The sequence below is a fragment of the Oncorhynchus kisutch genome, linkage group LG29, assembly GCF_002021735.2.
Source record: "Oncorhynchus kisutch isolate 150728-3 linkage group LG29, Okis_V2, whole genome shotgun sequence".
Lineage (NCBI taxonomy): Eukaryota > Metazoa > Chordata > Actinopteri > Salmoniformes > Salmonidae > Oncorhynchus > Oncorhynchus kisutch.
In genome coordinates, this window is record NC_034202.2 from 29,323,874 (window position 1) to 29,350,295 (window position 26,422).

Below are 26,422 nucleotides of genomic sequence, written 5' to 3' on the forward strand. Positions count from 1 at the left end.
AGAGACACAGAAAGACAGACATGTCATGTCACCAAGAGCTCAGCCATCATCTCTCTCGTATAGCCAGATGAGGTCACCAGAGCTCAGCCTCTCTCATATCTCTAGACTAAGTCAGAATCACTGTCAAACAGGATTCATTTTACATTGTCTTCAATCGAGTAGCTAGTTTCAGTTTTTATGAATGCTTGAAGCAATATGCTTCAAGCATTCACAACTGAATGGAACAAAAAAGCTATTTGGGATGATATGCTTCAAAGACAAGACATAACTGAACCTAATACCAAAAAAGGGATGAACTGCTCTCAGAATGTGATATGCTCTCAGAACTGCTCTCAGAATGCAGTATGCTCTAATAATTCCTCTCAGATTGAGATGGGGTCTAAGAGCTGCTCTCAGAATGCGGTATGCTCTAAGAACTGCTCTCAGAATGCGGTATGCTCTAAGAACTTCTCTCAGAATGCGGTATGCTCTAAGAACTGCTCTCAGAATGCGGTATGCTCTCAGAACTGCTCTCAGAATGCGGTATGCTCTCAGAACTGCTCTCAGAATGCAGTATGCTCTAATAATTCCTCTCTGATTGAGATGGGGTCTAAGAGCTGCTCTCAGAATGCGGTATGCTCTCAGAACTGCTCTCAGAATGCAGTATGCTCTCAGAACTGCTCTCAGAATGCAGTATGCTCCCAGAACTGCTCTCAGAATGCGGTATGCTCTCAGAACTGCTCTCAGAATGCAGTATGCTCTAATAATTCCTCTCAGATTGAGATGGGGTCTAAGAGCTGCTCTCAGAATGTGGTATGCTCTAAAAACTGCTCTCAGAATGCGGTATGCTCTAAGAACTGCTCTCAGAATGCGGTATGCTCTAAGAACTGCTCTCAGAATGCGGTATGCTCTAAGAACTGCTCTCAGAATGCGGTATGCTCTCAGAACTGCTCTCAGAATGCAGTATGCTCTCAGAACTGATCTCAGAATGCAGTATGCTCTAAGAACTGCTCTCAGAATACAGTATGCTCTAAGAACTGCTCTCAGAATACAGTATGCTCTAAGAACTGCTCTCAGAATACAGTATGCTCTAAGAATTCCTCTCCGAATGTGGTATGCTCTCAGAACTGATCTCAGAATGTGGTATGCTCTAAGAACTGCTCTCATAATGAGATATGCTCTAAGAACTGCTCTCAGAATGCGATATGCTCTAAGATCTGCTCTCAGAATGTGATATGCTCTAAGAACTGCTCTCAGAATGAATATGCTCTAAGATCTGATCTCAGAATGTGATATGCTCTAAGAGCTGTTCTCAGAATGTGATATGCTCTAAGAACTGCTCTCAGAATGCAATATGCTCTAAGAACTGCTCTCAGAATGCAATATGCTCTAAGATCTGCTCTCAGAATGCGATATGCTCTAAGAACTGCTTGCAGCCTCTCTCATATCTCTAGACTAAGTCAGAATCACTGTCAAACCGGATACATTTTATATTGTCTTCAATCGAGTAGCTAGTTTCAGTTTTTATGAATGCTTGAAGCAATATGCTTCAAGCATTCACAACTGAATGGAACAAAAAAGCTATTTGGGATGATATGCTTCAAAGAACACAAGGCATAACTGAACCTAATGCCAGAAAAGGGATGAACTGCTCTCAGAATGTGATATGCTCTCAGAACTGCTCTCAGAATGCGGTATGCTCTAAGAACTGCTCTCAGTTCGGTATGCTCTCAGAACTGCTCTCAGAATGCAGTATGCTCTAATAATTCCTCTCTGATTGACATGGGGTCTAAGAGCTGCTCTCAGAATGCGGTATGCTCTCAGAACTGCTCTCAGAATGCAGTATGCTCCCAGAACTGCTCTCAGAATGCGGTATGCTCTCAGAACTGCTCTCAGAATGCAGTATGCTCCCAGAACTGCTCTCAGAATGCGGTATGCTCTAATAACTGCTCTCAGAATGCAGTATGCTCTAATAATTCCTCTCAGATTGAGATGGGGTCTAAGAGCTGCGCTCAGAATGCGGTATGCTCTAAGAACTGCTCTCAGAATGCGGTATGCTCTAAGAACTTCTCTCAGAATGCGGTATGCTCTAAGAACTGCTCTCAGAATGCGGTATGCTCTCAGAACTGCTCTCAGAATGCCGTATGCTCTAATAATTCCTCTCTGATTGAGATGGGGTCTAAGAGCTGCTCTCAGAATGCGGTATGCTCTCAGAACTGCTCTCAGAATGCAGTATGCTCTCAGAACTGCTCTCAGAATGCAGTATGCTCCCAGAACTGCTCTCAGAATGCGGTATGCTCTCAGAACTGCTCTCAGAATGCAGTATGCTCTAATAATTCCTCTCAGATTGAGATGGGGTCTAAGAGCTGCTCTCAGAATGCGGTATGGTCTAAAAACTGCTCTCAGAATGCGGTATGCTCTAAGAACTGCTCTCAGAATGCGGTATGCTCTAAGAACTGCTCTCAGAATGCGGTATGCTCTAAGAACTGCTCTCAGAATGCGGTATGCTCTCAGAACTGCTCTCAGAATGCAGTATGCTCTCAGAACTGATCTCAGAATGCAGTATGCTCTAAGAACTGCTCTCAGAATACAGTATGCTCTAAGAACTGCTCTCAGAATACAGTATGCTCTAAGAATTCCTCTCCGAATGTGGTATGCTCTCAGAACTGATCTCAGAATGTGGTATGCTCCAAGAACTGCTCTCATAATGAGATATGCTCTAAGAACTGCTCTCAGAATGCGATATGCTCTAAGATCTGCTCTCAGAATGTGATATGCTCTAAGAACTGCTCTCAGAATGCAATATGCTCTAAGATCTGATCTCAGAATGTGATATGCTCTAAGAGCTGTTCTCAGAATGTGATATGCTCTAAGAACTGCTCTCAGAATGCAATATGCTCTAAGAACTGCTCTCAGAATGCAATATGCTCTAAGATCTGCTCTCAGAATGCGATATGCTCTAAGAACTGCTTGCAGCCTCTCTCATATCTCTAGACTAAGTCAGAATCACTGTCAAACCGGATACATTTTACATTGTCTTCAATCGAGTAGCTAGTTTCAGTTTTTATGAATGCTTGAAGCAATATGCTTCAAGCATTCACAACTGAATGGAACAAAAAAGCTATTTGGGATGATATGCTTCAAAGAACACAAGGCATAACTGAACCTAATGCCAGAAAAGCGATGAACTGCTCTCAGAATGTGATATGCTCTCAGAACTGCTCTCAGAATGCGGTATGCTCTAAGAGCTGCTCTCAGAATGCGGTATGCTCTAAGAACTGCTCTCAGAATGCGGTATGCTCTAAGAACTTCTCTCAGAATGCGGTATGCTCTAAGAACTGCTCTCAGAATGCGGTATGCTCTCAGAACTGCTCTCAGAATGCAGTATGCTCTAATAATTCCTCTCTGATTGAGATGGGGTCTAAGAGCTGCTCTCAGAATGCGGTATGCTCTCAGAACTGCTCTCAGAATGCAGTATGCTCTCAGAACTGATCTCAGAATGCAGTATGCTCTAAGAACTGCTCTCAGAATACAGTATGCTCTAAGAACTGCTCTCAGAATACAGTATGCTCTAAGAACTGCTCTCAGAATACAGTATGCTCTAAGAATTCCTCTCCGAATGTGGTATGCTCTCAGAACTGATCTCAGAATGTGGTATGCTCTAAGAACTGCTCTCATAATGAGATATGCTCTAAGAACTGCTCTCAGAATGCGATATGCTCTAAGATCTGCTCTCAGAATGTGATATGCTCTAAGAACTGCTCTCAGAATGCAATATGCTCTAAGATCTGATCTCAGAATGTGATATGCTCTAAGAGCTGTTCTTAGAATGTGATATGCTCTAAGAACTGCTCTCAGAATGCAAATTGCTCTAAGAACTGCTCTCAGAATGCAATATGCTCTAAGATCTGCTCTCAGAATGCGATATGCTCTAAGAACTGCTTGCAGCCTCTCTCATATCTCTAGACTAAGTCAGAATCACTGTCAAACCGGATACATTTTACATTGTCTTCAATCGAGTAGCTAGTTTCAGTTTTTATGAATGCTTGAAGCAATATGCTTCAAGCATTCACAACTGAATGGAACAAAAAAGCTATTTGGGATGATATGCTTCAAAGAACACAAGGCATAACTGAACCTAATGCCAGAAAAGGGATGAACTGCTCTCAGAATGTGATATGCTCTCAGAACTGCTCTCAGAATGCGGTATGCTCTAAGAACTGCTCTCAGAATGCGGTATGCTCTCAGAACTGCTCTCAGAATGCAGTATGCTCTAATAATTCCTCTCTGATTGAGATGGGGTCTAAGAGCTGCTCTCAGAATGCGGTATGCTCTCAGAACTGCTCTCAGAATGCAGTATGCTCCCAGAACTGCTCTCAGAATGCGGTATGCTCTCAGAACTGCTCTCAGAATGCAGTATGCTCCCAGAACTGCTCTCAGAATGCGGTATGCTCTAAGAACTGCTCTCAGAATGCAGTATGCTCTAATAATTCCTCTCAGATTGAGATGGGGTCTAAGAGCTGCTCTCAGAATGCGGTATGCTCTAAGAACTGCTCTCAGAATGCGGTATGCTCTAAGAACTTCTCTCAGAATGCGGTATGCTCTAAGAACTGCTCTTAGAATGCGGTATGCTCTCAGAACTGCTCTCAGAATGCAGTATGCTCTAATAATTCCTCTCTGATTGAGATGGGGTCTAAGAGCTGCTCTCAGAATGCGGTATGCTCTCAGAACTGCTCTCAGAATGCAGTATGCTCTCAGAACTGCTCTCAGAATGCAGTATGCTCCCAGAACTGCTCTCAGAATGCGGTATGCTCTCAGAACTGCCCTCAGAATGCAGTATGCTCTAATAATTCCTCTCAGATTGAGATGGGGTCTAAGAGCTGCTCTCAGAATGCGGTATGCTCTAAAAACTGCTCTCAGAATGCGGTATGCTCTAAGAACTGCTCTCAGAATGCGGTATGCTCTAAGAACTGCTCTCAGAATGCGGTATGCTCTAAGAACTGCTCTCAGAATGCGGTATGCTCTCAGAACTGCTCTCAGAATGCAGTATGCTCTCAGAACTGATCTCAGAATGCAGTATGCTCTAAGAACTGCTCTCAGAATACAGTATGCTCTAAGAACTGCTCTCAGAATACAGTATGTTCTAAGAATTCCTCTCCGAATGTGGTATGCTCTCAGAACTGATCTCAGAATGTGGTATGCTCTAAGAACTGCTCTCATAATGAGATATGCTCTAAGAACTGCTCTCAGAATGCGATATGCTCTAAGATCTGCTCTCAGAATGCGGTATGCTCTAAGAACTGCTCTCAGAATGCGGTATGCTCTAAGAACTGCTCTCAGAATGCGGTATGCTCTAAGAACTGCTCTCAGAATGCGGTATGATCTCAGAACTGCTCTCAGAATGCAGTATGCTCTCAGAACTGTTCTCAGAATGCAGTATGCTCCCAGAACTGCTCTCAGAATGCGGTATGCTCTAAAAACTGCTCTCAGAATGCGGTATGCTCTAAGAACTGCTCTCAGAATGTGGTATGCTCTAAAAACTGCTCTCAGAATGCGGTATGCTCTAAGAACTGCTCTCAGAATGCGGTATGCTCTCAGAACTGCTCTCAGAATGCAGTATGCTCTATTAATTCCTCTCTGTTTGAGATGGGGTCTAAGAGCTGCTCTCAGAATGCGGTATGCTCTCAGAACTGCTCTCAGCATGCAGTATGCTCTCAGAACCGCTCTCAGACTGCAGTATGCTCCCAGAACTGCTCTCAGAATGCGGTATGCTCCCAGAACTGCTCTCAGAATGCAGTATGCTCCAAGAATTCCTCTCAGATTGAGATATGCTCTAAGAACTGCTCTCAGAATGCAGTATGCTCTAATAATTCCTCTCAGATTGAGATGGGGTCTAAGAGCTGCTCTCAGAATGCGGTATGCTCTAAGAACTGCTCTCAGAATGCGGTATGCTCTAAGAACTTCTCTCAGAATGTGGTATGCTCTAAAAACTGCTCTCAGAATGCGGTATGCTCTAAGAACTGCTCTCAGAATGCGGTATGCTCTCAGAACTGCTCTCAGAATGCAGTATGCTCTAATAATTCCTCTCTGATTGAGATGGGGTCTAAGAGCTGCTCTCAGAATGCGGTATGCTCTCAGAACTGCTCTCAGAATGCAGTATGCTCTCAGAACTGCTCTCAGAATGCAGTATGCTCCCAGAACTGCTCTCAGAATGCGGTATGCTCCCAGAACTGCTCTCAGAATGCAGTATGCTCTAAGAATTCCTCTCAGATTGAGATATGCTCTAAGAACTGCTCTCAGAATGCAGTATGCTCTAAGAATTCCTCTCAGATTGAGATATGCTCTAAGAACTGCTCTCAGAATGCAGTATGCTCTAAGAATTCCTCTCAGATTGAGATATGCTCTAAGAACTGCTCTCAGAATGCAGTATGCTCTAAGAACTGCTCTCAGAATACAGTATGCTCTAAGAACTGCTCTCAGAATACAGTATGCTCTAAGAACTGCTCTCAGAATACAGTATGCTCTAAGAATTCCTCTCCGAATGTGGTATGCTCTCAGAACTGATCTCAGAATGTGATATGCTCTAAGAACTGCTCTCAGAATGCAATATGCTCTAAGATCTGATCTCAGAATGTGATATGCTCTAAGAGCTGTTCTCAGAATGTGATATGCTCTAAAAACTGCTCTCAGAATGCGGTCTGCTCTAAGAACTGCTCTCAGAATGCGGTATGCTCTAAGAACTGCTCTCAGAATGCGGTATGCTCTAAGAACTGCTCTCAGAATGCGGTATGCTCTCAGAACTGCTCTCAGAATGCAGTATGCTCTCAGAACTGCTCTCAGAATGCAGTATGCTCCCAGAACTGCTCTCAGAATGTGGTATGCTCTAAGAACTGCTCTCAGAATGCAGTATGCTCTAATAATTCCTCTCAGATTGAGATGGGGTCTAAGAGCTGCTCTCAGAATGCGGTATGCTCTAAGAACTTCTCTCAGAATGTGGTATGCTCTAAAAACTGCTCTCAGAATGCGGTATGCTCTAAGAACTGCTCTCAGAATGCGGTATGCTCTCAGAACTGCTCTCAGAATGCAGTATGCTCTAATAATTCCTCTCTGATTGAGATGGGGTCTAAGAGCTGCTCTCAGAATGCGGTATGCTCTCAGAACTGCTCTCAGAATGCAGTATGCTCTCAGAACTGCTATCAGAATGCAGTATGCTCCCAGAACTGCTCTCAGAATGCGGTATGCTCCCAGAACTGCTCTCAGAATGCAGTATGCTCTAAGAATTCCTCTCAGATTGAGATATGCTCTAAGAACTGCTCTCAGAATGCAGTATGCTCTAAGAATTCCTCTCAGATTGAGATATGCTCTAAGAACTGCTCTCAGAATGCAGTATGCTCTAAGAATTCCTCTCAGATTGAGATATGCTCTAAGAACTGCTCTCAGAATGCAGTATGCTCTAAGAACTGCTCTCAGAATACAGTATGCTCTAAGAACTGCTCTCAGAATACAGTATGCTCTAAGAATTCCTCTCCGAATGTGGTATGCTCTCAGAACTGATCTCAGAATGTGATATGCTCTAAGAACTGCTCTCAGAATGCAATATGCTCTAAGATCTGATCTCAGAATGTGATATGCTCTAAGAGCTGTTCTCAGAATGTGATATGCTCTAAGAACTGCTCTCAGAATGCAATATGCTCTAAGAACTGCTCTCAGAATGCAATATGCGCTAAGATCTGCTCTCAGAATGCGATATGCTCTAAGAACTGCTTGCAGCCTCTCTCATATCTCTAGACTAAGTCAGAATCACTGTCAAACCGGATACATTTTACATTGTCTTCAATCGAGTAGCTAGTTTCAGTTTTTATGAATGCTTGAAGCAATATGCTTCAAGCATTCACAACTGACTGGAACAAAAAAGCTATTTGGGATGATATGCTTCAAAGAACACAAGACATAACTGAACCTAATCCCAGAAAAGGGATGAACTGCTCTCAGAATGTGATATGCTCTCAGAACTGCTCTCATAATGCATTATGCTCTAATAATTCCCCTCAGATTGAGATGGGGTCTAAGAGCTGCTCTCAGAATGCGGTATGCTCTAAGAACTGCTCTCAGAATGCGGTATGCTCTAAGAACTGCTCTCAGAATGCGGTATGCTCTAAGAACTGCTCTCAGAATGCGGTATGCTCTAAGAACTGCTCTCAGAATGCGGTATGCTCTCAGAACTGCTCTCAGAATGCAGTATGCTCTATTAATTCCTCTCTGTTTGAGATGGGGTCTAAGAGCTGCTCTCAGAATGCGGTATGCTCTCAGAACTGCTCTCAGCATGCAGTATGCTCTCAGAACCGCTCTCAGACTGCAGTATGCTCCCAGAACTGCTCTCAGAATGCGGTATGCTCCCAGAACTGCTCTCAGAATGCAGTATGCTCCAAGAATTCCTCTCAGATTGAGATATGCTCTAAGAACTGCTCTCAGAATGCAGTATGCTCTAATAATTCCTCTCAGATTGAGATGGGGTCTAAGAGCTGCTCTCAGAATGCGGTATGCTCTAAGAACTGCTCTCAGAATGCGGTATGCTCTAAGAACTTCTCTCAGAATGTGGTATGCTCTAAAAACTGCTCTCAGAATGCGGTATGCTCTAAGAACTGCTCTCAGAATGCGGTATGCTCTCAGAACTGCTCTCAGAATGCAGTATGCTCTAATAATTCCTCTCTGATTGAGATGGGGTCTAAGAGCTGCTCTCAGAATGCGGTATGCTCTCAGAACTGCTCTCAGAATGCAGTATGCTCTCAGAACTGCTCTCAGAATGCAGTATGCTCCCAGAACTGCTCTCAGAATGCGGTATGCTCCCAGAACTGCTCTCAGAATGCAGTATGCTCTAAGAATTCCTCTCAGATTGAGATATGCTCTAAGAACTGCTCTCAGAATGCAGTATGCTCTAAGAATTCCTCTCAGATTGAGATATGCTCTAAGAACTGCTCTCAGAATGCAGTATGCTCTAAGAATTCCTCTCAGATTGAGATATGCTCTAAGAACTGCTCTCAGAATGCAGTATGCTCTAAGAACTGCTCTCAGAATACAGTATGCTCTAAGAACTGCTCTCAGAATACAGTATGCTCTAAGAACTGCTCTCAGAATACAGTATGCTCTAAGAATTCCTCTCCGAATGTGGTATGCTCTCAGAACTGATCTCAGAATGTGATATGCTCTAAGAACTGCTCTCAGAATGCAATATGCTCTAAGATCTGATCTCAGAATGTGATATGCTCTAAGAGCTGTTCTCAGAATGTGATATGCTCTAAAAACTGCTCTCAGAATGCGGTCTGCTCTAAGAACTGCTCTCAGAATGCGGTATGCTCTAAGAACTGCTCTCAGAATGCGGTATGCTCTAAGAACTGCTCTCAGAATGCGGTATGCTCTCAGAACTGCTCTCAGAATGCAGTATGCTCTCAGAACTGCTCTCAGAATGCAGTATGCTCCCAGAACTGCTCTCAGAATGTGGTATGCTCTAAGAACTGCTCTCAGAATGCAGTATGCTCTAATAATTCCTCTCAGATTGAGATGGGGTCTAAGAGCTGCTCTCAGAATGCGGTATGCTCTAAGAACTTCTCTCAGAATGTGGTATGCTCTAAAAACTGCTCTCAGAATGCGGTATGCTCTAAGAACTGCTCTCAGAATGCGGTATGCTCTCAGAACTGCTCTCAGAATGCAGTATGCTCTAATAATTCCTCTCTGATTGAGATGGGGTCTAAGAGCTGCTCTCAGAATGCGGTATGCTCTCAGAACTGCTCTCAGAATGCAGTATGCTCTCAGAACTGCTATCAGAATGCAGTATGCTCCCAGAACTGCTCTCAGAATGCGGTATGCTCCCAGAACTGCTCTCAGAATGCAGTATGCTCTAAGAATTCCTCTCAGATTGAGATATGCTCTAAGAACTGCTCTCAGAATGCAGTATGCTCTAAGAATTCCTCTCAGATTGAGATATGCTCTAAGAACTGCTCTCAGAATGCAGTATGCTCTAAGAATTCCTCTCAGATTGAGATATGCTCTAAGAACTGCTCTCAGAATGCAGTATGCTCTAAGAACTGCTCTCAGAATACAGTATGCTCTAAGAACTGCTCTCAGAATACAGTATGCTCTAAGAATTCCTCTCCGAATGTGGTATGCTCTCAGAACTGATCTCAGAATGTGATATGCTCTAAGAACTGCTCTCAGAATGCAATATGCTCTAAGATCTGATCTCAGAATGTGATATGCTCTAAGAGCTGTTCTCAGAATGTGATATGCTCTAAGAACTGCTCTCAGAATGCAATATGCTCTAAGAACTGCTCTCAGAATGCAATATGCGCTAAGATCTGCTCTCAGAATGCGATATGCTCTAAGAACTGCTTGCAGCCTCTCTCATATCTCTAGACTAAGTCAGAATCACTGTCAAACCGGATACATTTTACATTGTCTTCAATCGAGTAGCTAGTTTCAGTTTTTATGAATGCTTGAAGCAATATGCTTCAAGCATTCACAACTGACTGGAACAAAAAAGCTATTTGGGATGATATGCTTCAAAGAACACAAGACATAACTGAACCTAATCCCAGAAAAGGGATGAACTGCTCTCAGAATGTGATATGCTCTCAGAACTGCTCTCATAATGCATTATGCTCTAATAATTCCCCTCAGATTGAGATGGGGTCTAAGAGCTGCTCTCAGAATGCGGTATGCTCTAAGAACTGCTCTCAGAATGCGGTATGCTCTAAGAACTGCTCTCAGAATGCGGTATGCTCTAAGAACTGCTCTCAGAATGCGGTATGCTCTAAGAACTGCTCTCAGAATGCGATATGCTCTCAGAACTGCTCTCAGAATGCAGTATGCTCTAATAATTCCTCTCTGATTGAGATGGGGTCTAAGAGCTGCTCTCAGAATGCGGTATGCTCTCAGAACTGCTCTCAGAATGCAGTATGCTCTCAGAACTGCTCTCAGAATGCAGTATGCTCCCAGAACTGCTCTCAGAATGTGGTATGCTCTCAGAACTGCTCTCAGAATGCAGTATGCTCTAATAATTCCTCTCCGATTGAGATGGGGTCGTAGAGCTGCTCTCAGAATGCAGTATGCTCTCAGAACTGCTCTCAGAATGAGATATGCTCTAAGAACTGCTCTCAGATTGAGATATGCTCTAAGAACTGCTCTCAGAATGCAATATGCTCTAAGAATTCCTCTCAGATTGAGATATGCTCTCAGAACTGCTCTCAGAATGCAGTATGCTCTAATAATTCCTCTCCGATTGAGATATGCTCTCAGAACTGCTCTCAGAATGCGGTATGCTCTCAGAACTGCTCTCAGAATGAGAAATGCTCTAAGAACTGCTCTCAGAATGCAGTATGCTCTCAGAACTGCTCTCAGAATGAGATATGCTCTAAGAATGAGGTATGCTCTAAGATCTGCTCTCAGAATGCGGTATGCTCTCAGAACTGCTCTCAGAATGCAGTATGCTCTAATAATTCCTCTCCGATTGAGATGGGGTCTAAGAGCTGCTCTCAGAATGCGGTATACTCTAAGAACTGCTCTCAGAATGTGGTATGCTCTAAGAACTGCTCTCAGAATGCGGTATGCTCTAAGAACTGCTCTCAGAATGCGGTATGCTCTAAGAACTGCTCTCAGAATGCGGTATGCTCTAAGAGCTGCTCTCAGAATGCGGTATGCTCTCAGAACTGCTCTCAGAATGCAGTATGCTCTCAGAACTGCTCTCAGATTGAGATATGCTCTAAGAACTGCTCTCAGAATGCAATATGCTCTAAGAATTCCTCTCAGATTGAGATATGCTCTATGAACTGCTCTCAGAATGCAGTATGCTCTAATAATTCCTCTCCGATTGAGATGGGGTCTAAGAGCTGCTCTCAGAATGCGGTATGCTCTAAGAACTGCTCTCATAATGAGATATGCTCTAAGAACTGCTCTCAGAATGCGATATGCTCTAAGATCTGCTCTCAGAATGTGATATGCTCTAAGAACTGCTCTCAGAATGCAATATGCTCTAAGATCTGATCTCAGAATGTGATATGCTCTAAGAGCTGTTCTCAGAATGTGATATGCTCTAAGAACTGCTCTCAGAATGCAATATGCTCTAAGAACTGCTCTCAGAATGCAATATGCTCTAAGATCTGCTCTCAGAATGCGATATGCTCTAAGAACTGCTTGCAGCCTCTCTCATATCTCTAGACTAAGTCAGAATCACTGTCAAACCGGATACATTTTACATTGTCTTCAATCGAGTAGCTAGTTTCAGTTTTTATGAATGCTTGAAGCAATATGCTTCAAGCATTCACAACTGAATGGAACAAAAAAGCTATTTGGGATGATATGCTTCAAAGAACACAAGACATAACTGAACCTAATGCCAGAAAAGGGATGAACTGCTCTCAGAATGTGATATGCTCTCAGAACTGCTCTCAGAATGCGGTATGCTCTAAGAACTGCTCTCAGAATGCGGTATGCTCTAAGAACTGCTCTCAGAATGCGGTATGCTCTAAGAACTGCTCTCAGAATGCGGTATGCTCTAAGAACTGCTCTCAGAATGCGATATGCTCTCAGAACTGCTCTCAGAATGCAGTATGCTCTAATAATTCCTCTCTGATTGAGATGGGGTCTAAGAGCTGCTCTCAGAATGCGGTATGCTCTCAGAACTGCTCTCAGAATGCAGTATGCTCTCAGAACTGCTCTCAGAATGCAGTATGCTCCCAGAACTGCTCTCAGAATGTGGTATGCTCTCAGAACTGCTCTCAGAATGCAGTATGCTCTAATAATTCCTCTCCGATTGAGATGGGGTCGTAGAGCTGCTCTCAGAATGTGGTATGCTCTCAGAACTGCTCTCAGAATGAGATATGCTCTAAGAACTGCTCTCAGATTGAGATATGCTCTAAGAACTGCTCTCAGAATGCAATATGCTCTAAGAATTCCTCTCAGATTGAGATATGCTCTCAGAACTGCTCTCAGAATGCAGTATGCTCTAATAATTCCTCTCCGATTGAGATGGGGTCTAAGAGCTGCTCTCAGAATGCGGTATGCTCTCAGAACTGCTCTCAGAATGAGAAATGCTCTAAGAACTGCTCTCAGAATGCAGTATGCTCTCAGAACTGCTCTCAGAATGAGATATGCTCTAAGAATGAGGTATGCTCTAAGATCTGCTCTCAGAATGCGGTATGCTCTCAGAACTGCTCTCAGAATGCAGTATGCTCTAATAATTCCTCTCCGATTGAGATGGGGTCTAAGAGCTGCTCTCAGAATGCGGTATGCTCTAAGAACTGCTCTCAGAATGTGGTATGCTCTAAGAACTGCTCTCAGAATGCGGTATGCTCTAAGAACTGCTCTCAGAATGCGGTATGCTCTAAGAACTGCTCTCAGAATGTGGTATGCTCTAAGAGCTGCTCTCAGAATGCGGTATGCTCTCAGAACTGCTCTCAGAATGCAGTATGCTCTCAGAACTGCTCTCAGATTGAGATATGCTCTAAGAACTGCTCTCAGAATGCAATATGCTCTAAGAATTCCTCTCAGATTGAGATATGCTCTATGAACTGCTCTCAGAATGCAGTATGCTCTAATAATTCCTCTCCGATTGAGATGGGGTCTAAGAGCTGCTCTCAGAATGCGGTATGCTCTCAGAACTGCTCTCAGAATGAGATATGCTCTAAGAACTGCTCTCAGAATGCAGTATGCTCTAAGAATTCCTCTCAGATTGAGATATGCTCTAAGAACTGCTCTCAGAATGCAATATGCTCTAAGAATTACTCTCAGATTGAGATATGCTCTAAGAACTGCTCTCAGAATGCAGTATGCTCTAATAATTCCTCTCCGATTGAGATGGGGTCTAAGAGCTGCTCTCAGAATGCGGCATGCTCTCAGAACTGCTCTCAGAATGAGAAATGCTCTCAGAACTGCTCTCAGAATGAGATATGCTCTAAGAATGAGGTATGCTCTAAGATCTGCTCTCAGAATGCAATATGCTCTAATAATTCCTCTCAGATTGAGATGGGGTCTAAGAGCTGCTCTCAGAATGCGGTATGCTCTAAGAACTGCTCTCAGAATGAGATATGCTCTAAGAATGAGGTATGCTCTAAGATCTGCTCTCAGAATACGACATGCTCTCAGAACTGCTCTCAGAATGCAGTATGCTCTAAGAATTCCTCTCAGATTGAGATATGCTCTAAGTACTGCTCTCAGAATGCAGTATGCTCTAAGAATTCCTCTCAGATTGAGATATGCTCTAAGAACTGCTCTCAGAATGCAGTATGCTCTAAGAATTCCTCTCAGATTGAGATGGGGTCTAAGAGCTGCTCTCAGAATGCGGTATGCTCTAAGAACTGCTCTCAGAATGCGGTATGCTCTCAGAACTGCTCTCAGAATGCAGTATGCTCTAATAATTCCTCTCTGATTGAGATGGGGTCTAAGAGCTGCTCTCAGAATGCGGTATGCTCTCAGAACTGCTCTCAGAATGCGGTATGCTCTCAGAACTGCTCTCAGAATGCAGTATGCCCCCAGAACTGCTCTCAGAATGCGGTATGCTCTCAGAACTGCTCTCAGAATGCAGTATGCTCTAATAATTCCTCTCCGATTGAGATGGGGTCTAAGAGCTGCTCTCAGAATGTGGTATGCTCTCAGAACTGCTCTCAGAATGAGATATGCTCTAAGAACTGCTCTCAGAATGCAGTATGCTCTAAGAATTCCTCTCAGATTGAGATATGCTCTAAGAACTGCTCTCAAAATGCAATATGCTCTAAGAATTCCTCTCAGATTGAGATATGCTCTAAGAACTGCTCTCAGAATACAATATGCTCTAAGAATTCCTCTCAGATTGAGATATGCTCTAAGAACTGCTCTCAGAATGCAGTATGCTCTAATAATTCCTCCCCGATTGAGATGGGGTCTAAGAGCTGCTCTCAGAATGCGGTATGCTCTCAGAATGAGAAATGATCTAAGAACTGCTCTCAGAATGCAGTATGCTCTAAGAATTGCTCTTATAATGAGATATGCTCTAAGAATGAGGTATGCTCTAAGATCTGCTCTCAGAATGCAATATGCTCTAATAATTCCTCTCAGATTGAGATGGGGTCTAAGAGCTGCTCTCAGAATGCGGTATGCTCTAAGAACTGCTCTCAGAATGTGGTATGCTCTAAGATCTGCTCTCAGAATGCATTATGCTCTAAGATCTGCTCTCAGAATATGACATGCTCTCAGAACTGCTCTCAGAATGCAGTATGCTCTAAGAATTCCTCTCAGATTGAGATATGCTCTAAGAACTGCTCTCAGAATGCAATATGCTCTAAGAATTCCTCTCAGATTGAGATATGCTCTAAGAACTGATCTCAGAATGTGGTATGCTCTAAGATCTGCTCTCAGAATGAGATATGCTCTAAGAACTGCTCTCATAATACAATATGCTCTAATAACTGCTCTCATAATGAGATATGCTCTAAGAACTGCTCTCAGAATGCGATATGCTCTAAGATCTGCTCTCAGAATGTGATATGCTCTAAGAACTGCTCTCAGAATGCAATATGCTCTAAGATCTGATCTCAGAATGTGATATGCCCTCAGAACTGCTCTCAGAATGCAGTATGCTCTAATAACTGCTCTCAGAATGCAATATGCTCTAAGAACTGCTTGCAGAATGTGTTATGGTCTTAGAAAGAAATACAAGACCCACTAATCTTTGCTCAGATCTCTAAATTTTAAACCCCTACCTATTTATTTCTCTCTACTTATTTTGTCTATATTGTGCCATTTTTGTAAGCCATAGATTGACAGAAAATGATTGTTAAGGATGTTGCTAGATGTGCATTCAAGAAGGAAATGACACCAAGTTGTTAAATGCACTCCAAAAGGAAGAGGAAGCATACGCTTATAACTTACATGTCTGTTCATTACCTTTCATTACCATGTATGAAGCTACTTATTTCATGTCCATCTCACCGTAGACACAAGTTTTATCGTTAGCTGCCATTCTGTTAGCATATATAGTGCATTCATAAAGAATTCACACACCTTGACTTTCTCCACATTTTGTTGTGTTACAGACTGAATTTAAAATGGATACAATTTAGATTTTTTTTGTCACACAATAGCCAATCATGTGGAATTATGTTTTTCCAAATTTGTATAAATGTGTCAAATATGAAAAGCTGAAATGTCTTGACTCAATAAGTATTCAACCACTTTGTCATGGCAAGACAAAATAAGTGCAATAGTGTTTAACTTGATTTCTGAATGACTACCTCATCTCTGTCCCCCACACATACTGTACAATTATCTGTAAGGTCCATCAGTCGAGGAGTGAATTTCAAACACAGATTCAACCACAAAGACAAGGGAGGTATTCCAACGACTCGCAAAGAAGGGCAGCTATTGGTAGATGGGTAAAAATAAAAGAAGCAGACATTGAATATCTCTTTGAGCATGGTGAAGTTATTACACTTAGTTATTATTACACTTTGGACTACAAAGATACAGGTGTTCCTTCCTAACTCAGTTGCCAGAGAGAAAGGAAACCACTCAGAGACTTCCCCATGTGGCCAGTGGTGACTTTAAAACAATTACAGAGTTTAATGGCTGTGATAGGAGAAAACTGAGGATGGATCAACAAAATTGTAGATACTCCACAATACTAACGTCATTGACAGAGTGAAAAGAAGGAAGCCTGTACAGAATACAAATATTCCAAAATATACATCCTGTTTACAGTAAGGCACTAAAGTAAAACTGCCAAAAAATTGGCAAAGAAATTAACTTTATGTCCTGAATACAAAGCATTATATTTGGGGCAATCCAATACAACACATTACTGAGTACCACTCTCCATATTTTCAAGCATGGTGGTGGCTGCATCATGTTATGGGTATGCCTGTCATAGGCAAGGACTAAGGAGTTTCTTTTAGGATAAAAATTAAGGGAATATAGCTAAGCACATGCTGAATCCTAGAGTAAAACCTGGTTCAGTCTGCTTTCCAACAGACACTGGGAGACAAATTCACCTTTCAGCAGGACATAACCTCAAACGCAAGTCCAGCAAGTTGCTTACCAAATGACATTGAATTTCCATGTATATCAATGATCAACAAACAAATTGACAGAGCTTGAATAATGTGCAAATATTGTACAATCAAGGTGTGCAAAGCCCTTAGAAACTTACCCAGAAAGACTCACAGTTGTAATCGCTGCCAAAGGTGATTCTAACATGTATTGACTCAGGGGTGTCAATACTTATGTAAATTCGATATTTATAAATAAAATAAAAACACGTTGTCACTGCCATTATGGGGTATTGTGTGTAGATGGGTGAGAAAGTCCGGGGTCAGCGACGAGGGTCCCCGCACCAGAGGCACCACCTTAGTGGGGTGAGCCAGAGGTGGAGCGGGGTCTACGTCCCGCACCAGAGCCGCCACCGCGGATAGATGCCCACCCGGACCCTCCCTATAGGTTCAGGTTTTGCGGCCAGAGTCCGCACCTTTGGGGGGGGGGGGGGGTTACTGTCACGCCCTGACCTTAGAGAGCCTTTTTATGTCTCTATTTGGTTTGGTCAGGGTGTGATTTGGGTGTGCATTCTATGTTCTGATTTCTATGTTTTGTGTTTCTATGTTTTGGCCGGGTATGGTTCTCAATCAGGGACAACTGTCTATCGTTGTCTCTGATTGGGAATCATCCTTAGACAGCCTTTTTCCCTTTTGTTATTGTGGGAAGTTGTCTTTGTTAGTGGCACTGTAGCCCTCATAAGCTTCACGGTGGTTTTGTTGTTTCTTGTTTTTGTTGGCAACATTTTAAATACAGAAATGTACGCTCACCACGCTGCGCTTTGGTCCACTTCTTCAGACGATCGTGACACTGCCAATTATATAGTTACTTCTCCCGTTCTTCTTATGTCATATTTTTATATCTTGTGTTTTTGTTCTACCTTATGTTATTTGTAGTACTACATTGATACTGATTACTGCATTGTTGGGTTTAGAGCTGACAAGAAAGGCATTTCACTACTTCTGCATGTTACATTACAACTTAAAACTTGAAACTGAAACTAGCTACCTTCTATCACTGGGAATACCTCCGGTTTCCATAGAGCTACAAGGCTAGGGGGTAATGTATCTGATTTAGCTGCTAAATGCACATATCCATCAAATGGACACATGTCCAGGGTTAGACCATAGAATACACTGTCATGGCCTGTTAGCTAATGACCAGAGACTATAGAGTCGAGGATTAGAAGAGTGCAGCAGGATGGACGCTTGGAGCCTTAGTTAGCTAGCTAGACAACAGGGAGCCCAGCCCAGCTCTGGAAGGATGGATGGGTGGGTGGAGGGAGGGAGGGAGGACGGGCTGTAAAGTTTGTGGTTTCCTCCCTCCCTATGGTCCCTGTCCTGCTTTGCTGTCACAGCTGACACCTGCACACATGTTAGTGGAGGACTGGGATTCCCCCAGGGTACAGAGGGGAGGGGTGAACACTGGTGAAAGGGAGGGGCTTCTGAAGAAGAGGTTTCAGTTTTCTCTCGCTCTCTCTTCTCTGTCAGTTTTTCAGTCACGTTATCACAGTAAGTCATCATTAATTTTCAAATAATTCCCTCATGCCTCAAACCCTGACTCTTATGTCAATATGCTGTTTACACACTCACAGCAGAGTAGCATACATCATTTTATGGTAGTCAAACATGTTTAGCCTATCTGGTATTCGGCCATTTGGGGTTCAATACAATCAAAAATACAACATAAATGATTATAAGGACTTCAATTAAAACTGGACATGTAGCTGCACCAAAATAATCACCAGTCATCCTAATTTTTTAGGGATTGTCCCACTTCCCCGACCTAGTAAAGAAGACAGGCTATCTGTCCTATAAACCTTTGTGGAATATTTCTTCAATATCCCTCTGTGGAAATCGCTAGGCAATATTGAGCTCTTCAGAATACAGGGAGGTTTGACGGAATATTTATCAAATAAAATGTTATATGTCACATTCACCGAATACAACGGGTGTAGACATTACCGTGAAATGCTTAGTTACGACCCCTTCCCAATGATGCAGAGTTAAAAAATTATAATACAAATAAAACATGGAACACAAGAGGACTAAAAATACACAATAATAAAGCTATATACAGGAAGTTCCGGTACCAGCACCATATCACTGTGCAGGGGTACCAGGTACTTGAAGTAGATATCTACATACAGGCAGCAGTAAGGTGATTAGGCATCAGGATAGTTAATTATGTAGAAAATAGAAAAATAGTACAAAATAAAGGAAAACCCATGAATGAGTAGATGTGTCCAAACATTTGACTGGTACTGTATATATATACAGAACACCTACTCATTCAAGGGTTTTCTTTATTTTTTACAAAATATTCCGTCAAACCTCTCTGTATTCTGAAGAGCTCAATAATGCCTAGCGATTTCCACAGAGGGATATTGAAGAAATATTCCACAAAGGTTTATAGGACAGATAGCCTGTCTTCTTTACTAGGTCGGGGAAGTGGGACAATCCCTAAAAGATTAGGATGACTGGTGATTATTTTGGTGCAGCTACATGTCCAGTTTTAATTGAAGTCCTTATAATCATTTATGTTGTATTTTTGATTGTATTGAACCCCAAATGGCCAGAAACAAAGAACTTTCTTCTGAAACTCGTTAGTCTATTCTGGTTCTGAGAAATTAAGGCTATTCCATGCAAGAAATTGCCAAGAAACTGAAGATCTCGTACAACGCTTTGTACTACTTCCTTCCTTCGCTGTGTACTACTCCCTTCGCAAACTGAGAGGAGTGGGAGGCCCCGGTGCACAACTGAGCAAGAGGACAAGTACATTAGAGTGTCTAGTTTGAGAAACAGAAGCCTCAAAAGTCCTCAAGAGAGTTCCTCTGTCCAGTGTCTGTGTTCTTTTGCCCATCTTAATATTTTCTTTTTATTGACCAGTCTGAGATATGGCTTTTTCTTTGCAACTCTGCCTAGAAGGCCAGCATCCATAGTCGCCTCTTCACTGTTGACGTTGAAACCAGTGTTTTACCCTATTTGGTAAAAGACCAAGGCCACATTACGGCAAGAACAGCTCAAATAAGCAAAGAGAAACGCCAGTCCATCATTACTTTAAGACATGAAGGTCAATCAATCCGGAAAATGTCAAGAACTTTTAAAGTTTCTTCAAGTGCAGTCGCATAAACCATCAAGCGCTATGATGAAACTGACTATCATGAGGACCGCCACAGGAATGGAAGACCCAAAGTTACCTCTGTTCATTAGAGTTACCAGCCTCAGAAATTGCAGCCCAAATAAATGCTTCACAGAGTTCAAGTAATAGACACATCCAACATCAACTGTTCAGAGGAGACTGTGTGAACCAGGCATTCATGGTTGAATTGCTGTAAAGAAACCATTACTAAAGGACACCAATAATAAGAATAGACTTGCTTGTGCCAAGAAACACGAGCAATGGACATTAGACATTTGGTCTGATGAGTCCAAATGGGAGATTTTTGGTTACTACTGCTGTGTCTTTGTGAGACACTTGTGGGTGAAAGGATGATCTCCACATGTGTATTTTCTACCGTGAAGCATTGATGAGGAGGTGTGATGGTGTGGGGGTGCTTTGCTGGTGACACTGTCTGTGATTTCTTTAGAATTCAAGGCACACTTAACCAGCATGGCTACCACAGCATTCTGCAGTGATACCCCATCCCATCTGGTTTGCTCTTAGTGGGACTATCATTTGTTTTCCACAGGATAATGACCAAACTCACCTTCAGGCTGTGTAAGGACTATTTTACTGAGAAGGAGAGTGATGGAGTGCTGCATCAGATGACCTGGCCTCCACAATCACCCGATCTCAACCAAATTGAGATGGTTTGGGAATTTGTCAGACCGCAGAGTGAAGGAAAAGCAGCCAACAAGTGCTCAGCATATGTGGGAACTCCTTCAAGACTGTTGGAAAAGCATTACAGGTGAAGCTGTTTGAGAGAATGCCAAGAGTGTGCAAAGCTGTCATTAAGGCAAAGGGTGAAGAATCTCAAATATAAAAAACACTTTTTTGCTTACTACATTATTATGTGTTATTTCATTTTTTTTACCCCTTTTTCTCCCCAATTTCGTGGTATCCAATTGTTTTAGTAGCTACTATCTTGTCTCATCGCTACAACTCCCGTACGGGCTCGGGAGAGACGAAGGTTGAAAGTCATGCGTCCTCCAATACACAACCCAACCAAGCCGCCCTGCTTCTTAACACAGCGCACATCCAACCCGGAAGCCAGCCGCACCAATGTGTCGGAGGAAACACTGTGCACCTGGCAACCTTGGTTAGCACGCACTGCGCCCGGCCCGCCACAGGAGTCGCTGGTGCGTGATGAGACAAGGACATCCCTACCGGCCAAGCCCTCCCTAACCTGGACGACGCTAGGCCAATTGTGCATCGCCCCACGGACCTCCCGGTCGCGGCCGGTTACGACAGAGCCTGGGCGCGAACCCAGGCCACTGCGCCACCCGGGAGGCCCCATATATGTTATTTCATAGTTTTGATGTCTTCACTATTATTCTACAATGTAGAAAATAGTAAAAAATAAAGATAAACCTTTGAATGAGTAGGTGTTCTAAAACACTGCTCTAGCTCTTTCACCTTTCATTGGATAAAAAACGATAGAGAGATTTAGAGTTGGATAAACTTGGATTTTTTTCACAGGATACTACCCTCCACAACACAAGATTCACTCCAAATGAAAACTCCAAACCTACAAACTGATTTTGGACAAAATTACCTGGAAGGATTCCTACTAACAAAGATTCTTATTCCGAAGGACTATACAGCAAATGCTCTGGCAAACCAATGACCAGCAAAAGAAGCACAACAGAAACCTGAAAATACCTGAGTGAGTAATGTTTCATCTGAAGCTCGTTTTAATGCCAAGAAGAAAAGTACATTACAATAATCTATTTGACTTTATGAGGACTGAATGCTACGTTAAGGCTACCAAGCTTGCTTGGACAGAACAAATCTGGCTCCAACTTCAATTAGCACTGAGGTGTAAAGTGAGAGGTGTGAAAGCCTTGAGCCCAACAATAGCAGGAGAGTTTCACAGCCTCCCCCATCCAAATGCCGAAGCCTTTGAGGACCCCTGCTCCATGGCATCACTCTATGCAGAGGTTATCACAATACAGTACCCCTTGGATGTAAAAAAATTTGAAGGCAAGGAAAGAGTAGAAAAATACAATTCCTCGTGGACAATCCAGAGACACTTTTGCTACAAAAAATGGGAATGTACGCAACTTAATCTTCCACACAGACCATCCCGTGGCATGTAGTAGTGCTATATTAGCACACTACCCCTCTGTCAACAGGGCAACCCAAAAGAGTTTCAGCTGGACTTACACAGAATCAAAGAGGGAGTGCAGCAGGAGAAGCTCTATTTTTTGTCATTTTTGTCATTTTTATTAGGATCCCCATTAGTTAACGCCATAACACTAGCTACTCTTCCTGGGGTCCAAAACCAATTAACAAGACATTACAAACAACCACAATCAAGGCTTCACAAACATTCAACAAGTAGACAATACAAATAAATAAAATACCTGACATTTGATGCTTTCTATTTCCTGTCCAGTTATATGGTCTATCGCATTAGAGGTTCTTTTATTATTTTCTTGAAGGTGGATTTACTTTTTGCCTGATAAATATGGATTGGTAAAGTTCCATTCAGCTATGGCTCTATATAAAACTGTAGATTAAAGGTGATTTGTCATTGGCTTGGGTTGTCTTAGCTGCCCTGAATTTGCCTGTCTGGTTTGATGGTTATGCGTGTTGCTAGTATATACTAACTGGACTGAAAAATACTGTGATTTTTTGAATATTATAACATTCCTAAAGCATTTGTTTTTAACATGAGGCCATGAGAGATTCTGATGCATTTGGATAATATTCATATGGTTAGAGCAATGAAGAGCTAATTTGGCAGCCCTGTTTTGAGCCATTTGGAGCTTTTTTGTCTTTCTTTGCTGCAGACGACCATATAACTGGACAGTACTCTAAGTGTGATAGGACCAGGGATTGACCATATAACCAGACAGTACACTAAGGGTGATAGGACCAGGGCTTTACCATATAACTGGACAGTACTCTAAGCGTGATAGGACCAGGGATTGACCATATAAACGGACAGTACTCTAAGTGTGATAGGACCAGGGATTGACCATATAACTGGACAGTACTCTAAGCGTGATAGGACCAGGGATTGACCATATAAACGGACAGTACTCTAAGCGTGATAGGACCAGGGATTGACCATATAACTGGACAGTACTCTAAGCGTGATAGGACCAGGGATTGACCATATAAACGGACAGTACTCTAAGCGTGATAGGACCAGGGATTGACCATATAACCGGACAGTACTCTAAGCGTGATAGGACCAGGGATTGACCATATAACCGGACAGTACTCTAAGCGTGATAGGACCAGGGATTGACCATATAACCGGACAGTACTCTAAGTGTGATAGGACCAGGGATTGACCATATAACTGGACAGTACTCTAAGCGTGATAGGACCAGGGATTGACCATATAAACGGACAGTACTCTAAGTGTGATAGGACCAGGGATTGACCATATAACCAGACAGTACTCTAAGTGTGATAGGACCAGGGATTGACCATATAACCAGACAGTACACTAAGGGTGATAGGACCAGGGCTTTACCATATAACCGGACAGTACTGTAAGCGTGATAGGACCAGGGATTGACCATATAACCGGACAGTACTCTAAGGGTGATAGGACCAGGGATTGACCATATAACCGGACAGTACTCTAAGCGTGATAGGACCAGGGATTGACCATATAACCAGACAGTACTCTAAGCGTGATAGGACCAGGGATTGACCATATAACCGGACAGTACTCTAAGGGGGATAGGACCAGGGATTGACCATATAACCGGACAGTACTCTAAGCGTGATAGGACCAGGGATTGACCATATAACCGGACAGTACTCTAAGTGTGATAGGACCAGGGCTTTACCATATAACCGGACAGTACTGTAAGCGTGATAGGACCAGGGATTGACCATATAACTGGACAGAACTCTAAGCGTGATAGGACCAGGGATTGACCATATAACCGGACAGTACTCTAAGCGTGATAGGACCAGGGATTGACCATATAACTGGACAGTACTCTAAGGGTGATAGGACCAGGGCTTTACCATATAACCGGACAGTACTGTAAGCGTGATAGGACCAGGGATTGACCATATAACCGGACAGTACTCTAAGGGTGATAGGACCAGGGATTGACCATATAACCGGACAGTACTCTAAGCATGATAGGACCAGGGATTGACCATATAACTGGACAGTACTCTAAGTGTGATAGGACCAGGGATTGACCATATAACCGGACAGTACTCTAAACGTGATAGGACCAGGGATTGAATCACCTCATTCAGTGTGCTAGATGTTACATACTCTGAACATTTTCTTGTAACAGCAATTCCCTTACCCATCTTAATAGCAATAATATCTATGTTTTCTGATCATGATAAAGCTGCATCCAACATGACGCCTAGTAGTAAAAACATTTTCACTTGCTCTACATGCATTCTATTCATTGACCAATTCAATTGGGGATCATCAGCAAGCATATATCTTGAACCAAATACAATACATTTAGTTTTAGAAATGTTCAACCCCAATTTGTTCATATCAACCCACTCAGATACCATTCTTAGTTCACTGCTCAGTACATCTGTAAGCTCATTACATTCTGATGCTGCGCTATACATTGTAGAGTCATCAGCATACATGACCACTCTTGCTTTGTTCATTACTGAAGGTAAATCATTAGTAAAGATACAGTAGAGAAGTGGGCCTAGGCAACTTCCTTGAGGAACACTACAGTGTATGTCTTTACTGTTTGTAAAGCTACCATTAAAGAACACTTTTAGCCTTTTCCTGGTTAGATAACTTTCCATCCAGGATAGAGCTGCAGACTTAAAACCATAACATTTGAGTTGACCTAGTAACAGTTCATGATCAATTACATCAAAAGCAGCACTGAAATCTAGCAACACTGCACCAACTAACTTCCTGTCATCCATACTCTTTAACGAATCATCTGTCATTTGTGCTAAGGCCGCACTCGTAGAATGCCCTTCTTTATATTCATGCTATCAGAATATGAAACTCATTATCAGACCATTACATGAGAAGTAATCCTTGATTTGTACAGATACAATTTTTTCCAATAATTTACTTAACAGATGCAGCAAGCTTATATGATGACTATTAGAACCAGTGAATGCAGATTTTTTTATCCTTAGGTAGTGGAATAACCTTTGACTCTTTCCAGACTTCTGGGCACACCCTATACATCAAGCACTTGTAAAACAAATATGAGAGATTGTGGTAGATATTTGCTTAGTTGTAACTCTAAGCAATTTGGCGTCAAGATTGTCTGTACCATGCGACTTGTCATCAGAAAGAGACAACAGCATCCTTTCTACTTGGTGGAATTTGAACATGCATTGCCTCTCCTTCATGATCCAATCTTCTATAAGGGTATATGACATGGAGCCATCAGTTGGATTCATAGCATTCCTCAACTTGTTCACTTTGCCTGTAAAAAAATTAATTAAAGTCGTTTGTGATGTCATGTGGTTTCATAATAAATATACCCTCTGATTCAACAGAGGCAAACATGTACGAATTCCCACCCATAATAGTGCTGAACATTCTCCATACCTTTTTCCCATCACCCTTTACTTCATCAATGTTGTGCTGATCGAATCCCTTCTTCTGTCCTGTATTTAGCTTGGTCACACGATTTCTTCTTTTACAATAACTTTGCTTATCAAACAGAGTGCCAGATTTATCTGATACTTTTTTGGCATCATAACGGTGGAATCATAAATTTCTCAGCTCATCATCAATCCATGGGGCACCAATTGACATCACAGTGCAATTTCTTAAAGGGGTGTGCTTATCAGCTATTCTCATAAATCATCTCATAAACCAACTTAATGACATTTCAGGATCATCCTTACTACACACCTCTAACCATTGCACATTCTTAATCTCATCCACAAATAAATCCTGATTGAACCCTCTGTAGGACTTTCGGTAGATTACCATAGGGCCAGATTTGGTATTTTAGTTTTCCTAGTGAGTGAGTCCTGATTGAACCCTCTGTAGGACCTTCGGTAGATTACCATAGGGCCAGATTTGGTATTTTAGTTTTCCTAGTGAGTGAGTCCTGATTGAACCCTCTGTAGGACCTTCGGTAGATTACCTTCGGGCCAGCCTTTGGTATTTTAGTTTTCCTAGTGAGTGCAACCAAGTCATGATCACTACAACCTAGTGCCACTGATACAGCTTTAGAACAATGTTCAGCCATGTTAGTGAAAATGTGATCGATACAAGTTGATGATGTGATACCGG

The 26,422-nt window shown here is 42.4% G+C and overlaps 1 protein-coding gene across 3 annotated transcripts in view; it reads right to left on the reverse strand.

Annotated features, from left to right (window-relative positions):
* The window catches only part of nrg2a (neuregulin 2a), a 180,508-nt gene that overhangs the window by 102,075 nt on the left and 52,011 nt on the right, over positions 1–26,422 (reverse strand). The gene's annotated exons all lie outside the window — the stretch shown is intronic.